Source organism: Coregonus clupeaformis, chromosome 36 (assembly GCF_020615455.1).
Source record: "Coregonus clupeaformis isolate EN_2021a chromosome 36, ASM2061545v1, whole genome shotgun sequence".
Lineage (NCBI taxonomy): Eukaryota > Metazoa > Chordata > Actinopteri > Salmoniformes > Salmonidae > Coregonus > Coregonus clupeaformis.
In genome coordinates, this window is record NC_059227.1 from 16,466,862 (window position 1) to 16,473,678 (window position 6,817).

Consider the following 6,817-nt stretch of genomic DNA (forward strand, 5'->3'; position numbering starts at 1 on the left):
CCCATGCTAAAACGGGCTTTTGGGCACATCTCTATGCCTCAAACCCACTCAAACCAGGGCTGCGTTCAGTACGAAAAAATTGACTGCAACGTTCAATTAAACAGAAATGGTGTTGTTCTGAAAGACTGGTTCCAAAAATCGGGAGGAATTGGGTCATGGGTTGGAGAAAGCTGTCAGCATGCCCTTTGAATACGTTAGTCATTGCTTCAAGCCACACCCCACCAGACAGAGCAAACGCACCTCAGTATGTTCAAGAACATTGATAAAAATGTGCTAAGTTGCGTAACGGTTTGTACTGAACTACACTTTTCCCCAAAACGTTCTTCAAACTGAATGCAGAGGTAGTGACTATAGGTGTGGCTAGGGAGTGACCTGGGCAGAGCCCAAAGCCTATACACATCTCAGGGAACCATGGAACACATTTTCTGTTGCAGGACGTTTTAAAACATTTTCTGTTACGTGCCCTAATATAATCAAGCTCGGAGAGTCACACTGCAGTATCATCTACTAGCCTATTAATTCAGTGTCATGGTAATTTCTCTCTGCATGTGGGATCTAAATGCCAAAATCAGCATGTCATAAACACAAATAAGAATTAATATGGTATGTGTGTCTGGAAATCTATCTTTAATAAATCTACTTTTCAAAATGGGTGCCACAATCACTGACCTCAACTTTCTTCCTATAGCTTTTTAATGTAATCTAAATGCAAGGTTCCCAGACAGTTTTAGAAGGCGCATAAAGGTCAAATTGGAATTTTAAATGGAACAGTATTCAGACCCAGAGACACTTAGGAATTTTGGGAGGTAGTCGAGGGACCTTGAAGGTAGCCAGAAAGAGTGCCGTTCAGAATACTGAGTGAGATATTGGAAGAACGGTTAAGTACCTGAGAGAAAATGTAGCCTTCTGTCTATTTGAACGTCACAGAAAAAAATGTATAGTTCAAAGTCTGCTCTGTAAAATATTTTGGGGGGTTGACATTTATATTAGTAGTAGTATTAGGTTTCATTGGTTTCGCGCAGTCATAGACTGAATTGTAAACCAATTTACAATCATAACGTCAATCATATATTATAATTATCAAATAGTAAAATCCTAAACTATCAAAACACTTAAAATAATACAATGTTAAATATGCAATATACTGTATACAAAACAACAATACTACAACAACAAGGTTTGGGGTGGAAGCTTTAGAAAATACGTCTTTAGAGTTCTTAGGAAGGCATTTCTAAGGCACCTAGGGTTATATGGTGTGTGCGTTGATCAGTTTAGTGATGTTTGGAATGAAATTTACAATCTGTTCAGCATGAATCTGTATTAATGTTCAGATTTATATAAAACAAAACATACATCAATTTTTTTTTTTACAGGATTGAGGAAAGTTTCAAACCATATGCTGTGCAAAAAATGATATACTGTATTTGTCCAAATATATATTTAATGTTGTGAAACAGATACCTGGAGGTATGTCACACTTTCCCTCTGCCTTGGTCTCTTTCGACAGCCCATTGTCACATCACAAGGTAAAACCAAGGACATTAGGTAACATTTACATTTTTATTTTTGGTATATGCTGTACTTTGAGTGTAGTTTCTCTCAACATCAGCCCAGTGTGCCTGCCTACCACCATCCATCCATCACTTTGAGCAGATCAATTTGCAGAAACAGTGGGATTGAGTAAAAAATACCAGGGAACAAACATGAAACAAAATGTCCCCAAAATACTACCACAGATGGCTGGAAGAACATAGTTTTTCCTCCTCCAGAACTCTAAAATAGCAGTTGGACTACTAGCTAGATATATAGGCCAAAAACTGTGTAGACCATTCTCTCATGATTTGGTGGGAGATAAATGGGAGTGAGAACAAAGTGAGAAATTCATGAGATAAAGCAGTCTGAATGGAACGCTTGTTAGGGGCATTAAGAAGATGAGGCTCATCAGAGCACAAGATAATGGTTGAAAGAGAAGACAGGACAGAAGCAGGGCTGGCAGTATTCTATCAGAAAAAATACATGTTTGACTTTCAGAAAAACATATTGGTCAAGCTTTTTTTTTGTGCATTTTCCAACCTGTTAGGTGCATAATCCTAACAGGGTATATTCTAACAGGGTGGACATTTGGAGCCTAACTTAGCCATAGCTCTGTGAGTGAGCAAGAGTGAGCTAGCATACTGGTGAACACTTGAACAGGATTTAAACTTCTCTATCAAACATATTACAACATGATGAAATTTGGTAAATGTTCTCTATCTTATATACAGTGTATTCGGAAAGTATTCAGACCCCTTCCCTTTTTCCACATTTAGTTACATTACAGCCTTATTCTAAAATGTATTTCCTTATCAATCTACACACAATACCCCATAATAACAAAGCGAAGACAGGTTTTTATAAATTTTTGCAAATGTATTACGAATAAAAAACAGAAATACCTTATTTACATAAGTATTCAGACCCTTTGCTATGAGACTCAAAATTGAGCTCATGTGCATCCTGTTTCCATTGATCATGCTTGAAATGTTTCTACAACTTAATTGGAGTCCACCTGTGGTAAATTCAATTGACTGGACATGATTTGGAAAGGCACACACCTGTCTATATAAGGGCCCACAGTTGACAATGCATGTCAGCGCAAAAACCAAGCCATGAGGTCGAAGGAATTGTCCTTAGAGCTCCAAGACAGGATTGTGTCGAGGCACAGATCTGGGGAAGAGTACCAAAAACATTCTGCAGCATTGAAGGTCCCCAAGAACACAGTGGCCTCCATCATACTTAAATGGAAGAAGTCTGGAACCACCAAGACTCTTCCTAGAGCTGGCCAAACTGAACAAGCGGAGGAGAAGGGCCTTGGTCAAGGAGGTGACCAAGAACCCTATGGTCACTCTGGCAGAGCTCCAGAGTTCCTCTGTGGAGATGGGAGAACCTTCCAGAAGGACAACCATCTCTGCAGCACTCCACAAATCAGGCCTTTATGGTAGTGGCCAGACGGAAGCCACTAGTCAGTAAAAGGCACATGACAGCCCGCTCAGAGTTTGCCAAAAGGCACGTAATGGACTCTCAGACCATGAGAAACAAGATTCTCTGGTCTGATGAAACCAAGATTGAACTCTTTGGCCTGAATGCCAAACGTCACGTCTGAAGGAAACCTGGCACCATCCCTACGGTGAAGCATGGTGGTGGCAGCATCATGCTGTAGGGATGTTTTTCAGCGGCAGGGACTGGGAGACTAGTCAGGATTGATGGAAAGATTAAAGGAGCAAAGGAGTGGCTTCGGGACAAGTCTCTGAATGTCATTGAGTGGCCCAGCCAGAGCCCGGACTTGAACCCAATCCAACATCTCTGGAGAAACCTGAAAATAGCTATGCAGCGACGCTCCCCATCCAACCTGACAGAGCTTGAGAGGATCTGCAGAGAAGCATGGGAGAAACTCCCCAAAGGTGTGCCAAGCTTGTAGCGTCATACCCGAGAAGGCTTGTGGCTGTAATCGCTGCCAAAGGTGCTTCAACAAAGTACTGAGTAAAGGGTCTGAATACTTATGTAAATGTATTATTTCAGGTTTTTTTTTATACATTTGCAAACATTTCAAAAAACCTGTTTTTGCTTTGTCATTGTGGGTAGATTGATGAGGGAAAAAAACAATTTAATCAATTTTAGAATAAGGCTGTAACGTAACAATGTGGAAATAATCAAGGGGTCTGAATACTTTCCGAATGCATTGTACATATTTTTTATTTATGAGTGGGACATACAGACTAACAACACGGAAAATGTTGCTAAAACTGAGGGTTTGTCACGACTTCCGCCGAGGCTGCCTCCCCTCCTTGTTCGGGCAGGCTTCGGCGTTCGTCGTCACCGGCTTACTAGCCACTGCCGCTCCATATATCATCATTCCATTTGTCTTGTCTTGTCAGTTACACACACCTGGTTCATATCCCCTCATTCGTTTATGTATAAGTGTTCCCTCTGCCCCCTTGTCCTTGTGGGTGATTGTTTTATGTGAGATGAGTGTAGCTCGGTGGAGCTACTCGTACCTTGTATTGCCGGGGTAGATTATTCCCCTGTGCCTGTATTTTGTTGGAGCTACCCGTACCTTGTCTTGCCGGGGTAGATTGTTCCCCTGTGCCTGTATTTTGTTGTCGCTATCCAGCGCAACTGTGTACAACGGAATAAACTCTGTATTCTGTGATTTACGCTCCTGCGCCTGACTCCTTCTAATCACACTCATCACAGAATTACCCACCTCTCGCTATGGAGTCAGCGGCAGAGGAGTGCATGCCTGGAGTCGTGGCACGGGTCCAGGAGCATTCCACGATGCTGGCCAGCTTGGGGGAAGCGATGGATCGGGTTCTTCAGGTCATCCAACGCCTGGAGAGGAGAGGACCCGATCTGTCGAGACCAGCTGGCCAACCGGATCCAGCCACCCACACACCAGCACCCGGAGGGATCCAGATATCCCGACCACTGGAGTTCGACGGGACGGCGGCACTCTGCCAATGATTCCTCCTCCAACTGGAGCTCTACTTCTCCAGCATAAGGCCGGCCCCATCAGAGCGGGAGAAGGTTTCCGCCCTCGTTTCCTGCCTCTCGGGGAAAGCCCTGGAGTGGGCCAACGCGGTTTGGAACGAAGGAGGAGCCGCGTTGGAGAACTACGGGGAGTTTGCTCGCCTCTTTTGGGCTGTCTTCGATCACCCACCCGAAGGTCAAGAGGCGGGCGAGCGGCTGGTCCACCTGAAGCAGGGGGCGAGGACCGCGCAGGACTTCGCTTTGGAGTGTCGGACTCTTGCAGCGGGGTCCGGGTGGAATGAGCGGGCCTTGATCGACCATTTCTGGTGCCATCTGCGGGAGGACGTCTGACGGGAGCTAGCCTGCCGGGACACCATGTTGTCCTTTACGCAACTGGTGGAACCAGCTGGCAGCCAGAGGACGTCCTGGAAGGGGTCTGCCCGTTCCCACCCCGGCCGACTCGGATCCCGAGCTGATGGAGCTGGGTGGAGCCGCCGTCCGAGAGAGCGGAGGACGACAGCGACAGTGTCACTCGGGTGGCACGAAGGGACAGTACACCACACGTGGTCGTCAACACTCTTTTGGGTCTGGAGGTGGCAGGCAGGGCACTCTCGCATCACCTCAGGTATCGAACACCCACACTCGTTCAGAGCCTTCTGCTGCACACTGTACCCTACCCATCTACTTTCCCGATCACATGGTAGTTCCCCAGTGTAAGGTGCTAGTCGATTCAGGCGCAGCTGGGAACTTTTTGGACAGGGTATTCTCACGCCGTCTAGGCATTTAATTGGTTCCCCTATCCATTCCACTCCCCATCAGAGCACTTGATAGTCGACCATTAGGGTTCGGGTTTGTTCAGGGAGTTACTGCACCAGTCACCATGATTACCCAGGAGACTCATTGTGAGCAGATCACTTTTTTTTATTATTGAGTCCCCTGCTTTCCCTGTGGTATTAGGGATCCCTTGGTTAGCACTCCACAACCCCACTTTCTCATGGCCACAGAGGGTTCTCACGGGGTGGTCGCGAGAGTGTCAGGGTAGGTGTCTAGGTGTTTCCGTTTGTGCAACCACGGTGGAAAGTCCAGACAGTACCTCCACCGTGTGCATACCCCCCCGAATACCTCGAATTGGCGCACGGGTTCTCAAACACGCAGGCTACCAAATTACCACCTCATCGGGTGGGGGATTGCGCGATAAACCTCCGGGTAGATGCTATATCTGCCAGGAGTCATGTGTACCCCCTGTCGCAGGCTGAAACGGAGGCTATGGAAACATACGTCACCGAGTCCCTGCGCCAGGGGTATATACGTCCCTCCACTTCACCCGCCTCCTCGAGTTTCTTCTTTGTGAAGAAGAAAGACGGCGGTCTGCACCCTTGCATGATTATCTACCACTGAACAAGGAGACGATAAGATTTAGTTATCCTCTCCCCCTCATTCCTTCAGTGATTGAGTCAATGCATGGGGTGTGCTTCTTCACCAAATTAGATCTCAGGAGTGCGTACAACCTGGTGCGTATCCGAAAGGGGGATGAGTGGAAGACAGCATTCAGCACAACCACGGGGCATTATGAATACCTGGTGATGCCCTACGGTTTGATGAATGCTCCATCCGTCTTCCAGTCCTTTGTGAACGAGGTGTTTCGGAACATGCTTGGTCGCAGTGTAGTGGTCTACATCGATGACATCCTGGTGTATTCCGTTACGCACGCCGAGCATGTGTCCCTGGTTCGCAAAGTGCTGGCCCGACTGTTGGAAAATGACCTTTATGCCAAGGCAGAGAAGTGTATGTTTTTCCAGCAGTCCGTCTCCTTCCTCGGATACCGCATTACCACCTCAGGTGTGGAGATGGAGGGAGATCGCATTTCAGCCGTGCGTAATTGGCCGACTCCAACCACGGTTAAGGAGGTGCAGCGCTTCCTTGGCTTCGCCAACTACTATGGGAGGTTTATCCGGGGCTTTGGCAAGGTCGCAGCTCCCATTACATCCCTGTTGAAGGGTGGCCGTCCCGGCTCCGCTGGTCTCCTGAGGCTGACCTGGCCTTCAGCAAACTTCGGGGTCTGTTCACAGCCCTGGTACTGGCCCATCCCGATCATCACTACCGTTTGTAGTGGAGGTGTATGGGTCCGAGGTAGGGATAGGCGCTGTCCTGTCTCAACGCTCGGGCACGCCACCCAAGCTCCGCCCCTGTGCCTTCTTCTCTAAGAAGCTCAGCCCGGCGGAGCAGAACTACGATGTTGGTGATCGGGAGCTGTTTGCTGTTGTCCGAGCTTTGACCGTGTGGAGGCATTGGCTCGAAGGGGCGAAACACC